Source organism: Triticum urartu, chromosome 3 (assembly GCF_003073215.2).
Source record: "Triticum urartu cultivar G1812 chromosome 3, Tu2.1, whole genome shotgun sequence".
In the NCBI taxonomy this organism is placed as follows: Eukaryota; Viridiplantae; Streptophyta; class Magnoliopsida; order Poales; family Poaceae; genus Triticum; species Triticum urartu.
The window spans coordinates 360,372,272-360,377,233 of NC_053024.1; positions in this window are offsets into that span (position 1 = coordinate 360,372,272).

Sequence of the window (4,962 nt, forward strand, 5' to 3'; positions counted from 1 at the left end):
ACGTTTGGTAGCACAGAAAGTGTTCCTCCGGCACACGGGAGTTACATAATCTCATAGTCATAGGAACATGTATAAGTCATGAAGAAAGCAATAGCAACATACTAAACGATCGGGTGCTAAGCTAATGGAATGGGTCATGTCAATCACATCATTCTCCTAATGATGTGATCCCGTTAATCAAATAACAACTCTTTTGTTTATGGTTAGGAAACATAACCATCTTCGATTAACGAGCTAGTCAGGTAGAGGCATACTAGTGACACTTTGTTTGTCTATGTATTCACACAAGTATTATGTTTCCGGTTAATACAATTCTAGCATGAATAATAAACATTTATCATGATATAAGGAAATAAATAATAACTTTATTATTTCCTTCACTTCCTCCATCCGTTCCCTCCCCAGAACCACCACGCCGCAATCATGTCCACCTCCTCTGCAGTCCCTTCCTCTGGCCTCAACTACAACACCTCAGAACCTCTTAGCCGGACGAACTATGTTCTCTGGCGAGCCCAAGCACGATCCCAGATATTGGGCGCCGCCTTGTTTGGCTATATAGATCGGACTACAAAGGAGCCTCCAAGAACAATCATCAACAAAGATAAAGATGGCAAAGATCAGGTAGTTTCCAACCCTAATCATAATCCTTGGCTCGTTCAAGATTAGCAAATCGTAGCATACCTCCTCTGAAACCTGTCCAAGGAGGTGCTTGTTCAAGTAGCCTCGCTTGAATCATCACATACGATTTGGACCGGTTATCAAACATGTTTTCTGCGGTCTCTCTGTCTCGTGTCAATAACATCAGGTCGGCCCTCACAAACGCCCAGAAGGGGTCACAGTCGGCCTCCACCTTCTTCGGGCAGATGCGTGCTCTCCCCGACAAGCTTGCGGCGGCAGGCAAACCGATCGGGGAGGATGAACTCATCTCTTTCATCGTCGTCGGGCTTGATATGGAGTATCAGCCCATCATCTCTGCACTCGACGTCTGCACCGAGCCCATCACCGTCAATGCACTCTTCTTGATGGTGGCAAACTTCGATCAACGCGCTGAGATGTTCAGCAGCGCTGGTGGCTTCAAGTCATCAGTGAACGCCGCTTGCCAGGGTCGATCGAGTGGCGGCAGAGGCGGCTACCGCAACCAGAAGCAAGGTGGTCACGGCGGCGGCTACTCTGGTGGTGGCGGCCAAAACCCTAGCAGTGGCTATCCTGGCACGGGTAGCGGCGGCTACAACAACCATGGCAACAGCGGCGGCCAAGGCAGCGGCCACCGTGGCGGGGGGGGGGGGGGGGGGGGGGGGGGGGGGGCTACTACAACAACAATGGCCCTCCGCGCCACTACTACAACAACAACCAAGGGGGCTGCTTCGTCGGGTATGAGGAGTATGAAAACAAATGCCAGATCTGCAAGAAAACTAACCATATTACAAAAGAATGTAAGTGGCGCTATGCAGAGGATAATTCCAGGAAAAGGTGTGTTGCAGCTGCGGCGGATGCCTCATACGGAGTTGACTCCAACTAGTATCTTGACTCTGGCTCGAATGAGAACATCACCTCTGAACTTGAAAAGATGACCATGCACGAGAAGTATCACGGCCAAGATCATGTCCACACCGCTGAAAATGGTCCAGGTATGATGATTAGTCATGTTGGAGAGTCTATTATTCAAACCCCACACCGTGATATTCTTGTAGATGATGTACTTCACATTCCCAATGCATCCAAAAATCTTTTGTCCGTACATCGCATTACTCTTGATAATGGTGTTTTCATCGAGTTTCATCCCTTCTTCTTTTTGATCAAGGATCAGGTCACGAGGAGGGTGCTTTATCGCGGTAGATGTGTGCAAGGCCTCTACCCACTGATCCCCAAAATTTCCAAGATCAATAAGCAAGCCTATGGAGTCTTCAAAGTGTCTTTAGAACAATGGCATAATCATTTAGGCCACCCATCTTTTTCCATTGTTTATCAGATTCTTAGCAAAAATAAGCTTGCTTTTGTTGATGAGCATGATCGTGAAACTATTTGTGACTCTTGCCAAAGAGCAAAAAGTCACCAGTTACCATATCCTATATCCACAAGTGTGTCCACAAAACCCTTGAAACTTGTGTTTTCAGATGTTTGGGGACCGGTCCCCTCCTCTGTTGGTCGGCATACCTATTACGTGAGCTCCATTGATGATTTTAGCAAGTATACCTAGATATACGTTCTTAAAAAACGCTCCGAGTTTTTTCAAGTCTTCCTTAACTTTCAGGCTTTGGTAGAACGACAGTTTGATTGCAAAATACTTGCTATGAAGTCAGACTGGGAAGGTGAGTACAAAAAACTCAACTCCTTCTTCCAACGTATAGGAATCTCTCATCATATTTCTTGCCCTCACGCTCACCAACAAAACGGTTCAGCAGAGCGCAAGCACATGCACATTGTTGATATTGGCCTCTCCCTTCTTGCTGCCACCTCTATGCCACTAAAGTTTTGGGATGAGGCTTTTCTCACAGAAGTACACCTCATAAATATTTTTCCTAGCCGTGTCATCAATCACGAAACACCCATTGAACGTCTTCTTCACACCAAAACCAACTATTCACATCTTTGAGTGTTTGGTTGCGCATGTTGGCCAAATCTCCGTCCCTATAACAACAAGAAGCTCATGTTTCGTTCGACCCAATGTGTGTTTATAGGCTACAGTGCACAGCACAAAGGCGTCAAGTGTCTTGACGTAGCCACGGGACGTGTGTATATCTCTCGAGATGTAGTCTTTGATGAAACGGTTTTTCCCTTTGCCAAACTCCACCCAAATGCCGGCGCATTGCTTCACAAAGAAATTCTTCTCTTGCCCTCATCTTTATTTGGCGTTGATCATGGGGGAGAGAATAATAGTACTAATAAACTTGCATCTAATCATCATATTATGCCTGAGATTACTGCTGCAGAAATCAGTTCAAATGGTGAAAATCCGAGGCAAAACGGGCAAGATTTCATGTGCCCCCAGCTGGAGACACGGACGCGCACCGAGGAGGATCTGCCTCGGGATCCTCACGACAGGAGGCAACATCCCCTCCGGGATCCGGGCAGACAGGGCGGACAGCACCTGGTCGCACCTCAGGCCTCGAGCGTGCGCCAGGTCGCGAAAGCGACGTCGCTGCCCCGCACCAATCGGCTGATGACGCGTGGCGGGAGGACACTCACGCGGTCAGGCCTCGCTCGCCTGATTGGCTCGCGCCGGATTCGTCAGGGCCCGCCACCTCCGACCGGCCGCTTGTGCCAGACTCGCCCGGGCCCTCGCCTGGGCCCGCCACCTCGCCTCAGTCGCGGTCGCCAGCAGGTGCGACAGAATCCCCCTCAGGATTGCTGCGGTCGTGGTCGCCAGCAGCAGCGACCGAATCCTCCTCGGGATCCGGTTCGCCAGCGCCTGACATAGACGATGGATCTCCTATGGCTCCGCCTCCTGGGGCTTCTCCTGTGGCGCCACGCACAAGGCTACAGAAAGGAGTAACTACATGTTTAAATTATAAAAATTTCTCTAAGATTGGTATGTCTTGCACAACTGGTGAGCCTAACAGTTTAATGACAGCACTTGATGATCCGAGGTGGAAGGCAGCCATGGAAGATGAAATCATGGCATTGCGAAAAAATAAAACATGGCACCTAGTGCCCCCACGACCAGGCAAAAATCTGATTGATTGTAAGTGGGTCTATAGAATCAAGAAAAAAATCTGATGGTACCATAGACAGATACAAGGCAAGACTTGTAGCAAAGGGATTCAAGCAAAGGTATGGCATAGATTATGAGGATACGTTTAGTCCTGTTGTTAAAGCTGCAACAATCCGTCTTGTATTATCAATAGCTGTGTCCAGGGGATGGAGTCTGAGACAGCTAGATGTCCAGAACGCGTTCCTTCATGGTGTTCTGGAAGAGGAAGTGTACATGAAACAGCCTCCTGGGTTTGAGGATAAAAGTGCACCATCATATGTCTGCAAGCTTGATAAAGCTCTGTATGGTTTGAAACAGGCACCCAGAGCATGGTATTCACGGTTAAGTATGAAACTCCAGTCACTTGGCTTTGTTCCATCAAAGTCTGACACCTCTCTGTTCATTTATAACAAGCATAGAACATCCATATTTGTTTTGATATATGTTGATGATATCATTGTCACTAGCTCTTCTGATGGAGCCGTGATAGCACTGCTTAAGAATTTAGGCTCTGAGTTTGCTCTCAAGGATTTGGGAGATCTGCATTTCTTATTGGGTATTGAAGTCAAGAAATATAGCAATGGTATTCATCTATCTCAAGCAAAGTATGCCATTGAATTGCTAAGTAGAATTGGTATGCAGAATTGTAAATCTTCACCAACACCCTTGTCTAGTTCAGAACCCTTGTCCTTGAGAAGGAGAACCGTTGCACCAAGAGGACATCACTGGTTACAGAAGTCTAGTTGGTGGACTTCAGTACTTGACTCTTACTCGACCTGACATCTCTTTTGCAGTTAATAAGGTGTGTCAGTATCTTCATGCACCTACCACAGCACACTAGACAGCTGCAAAATGAATTCTCAGGTATATAAGCAACACTATACACTTGGGTCTCACATTCAGCAAGTCACCTTCCACACTTGTTAGTGCATTCTCAGATGCAGACTGGGCTGGTTGTTTGGATGATAGAAGGTCAACAAGTGGTTTTGCCATTTTCTATGGATCTAACTTAATATCATGGTGTGCAAGAAAGCAAGCCATTATTTCTAGGTCAAGTACAGAAGCAGAATATAAAACACTAGCAAATGCAACCGCATAAATCATTTGGGTTCAATCCATGCTCAGAGAACTTGGGGTAATTCAGACTCAGCCATCATTCTTATGGTGTGTAACCTTGGTGCCACGTAGTTGTCTGAAAATCCAGTTTTTCATGCCAGAACAAAGCACATTGAAATAGATTTTCATTTTGTGAGAGAACGTGTTGCCAACAA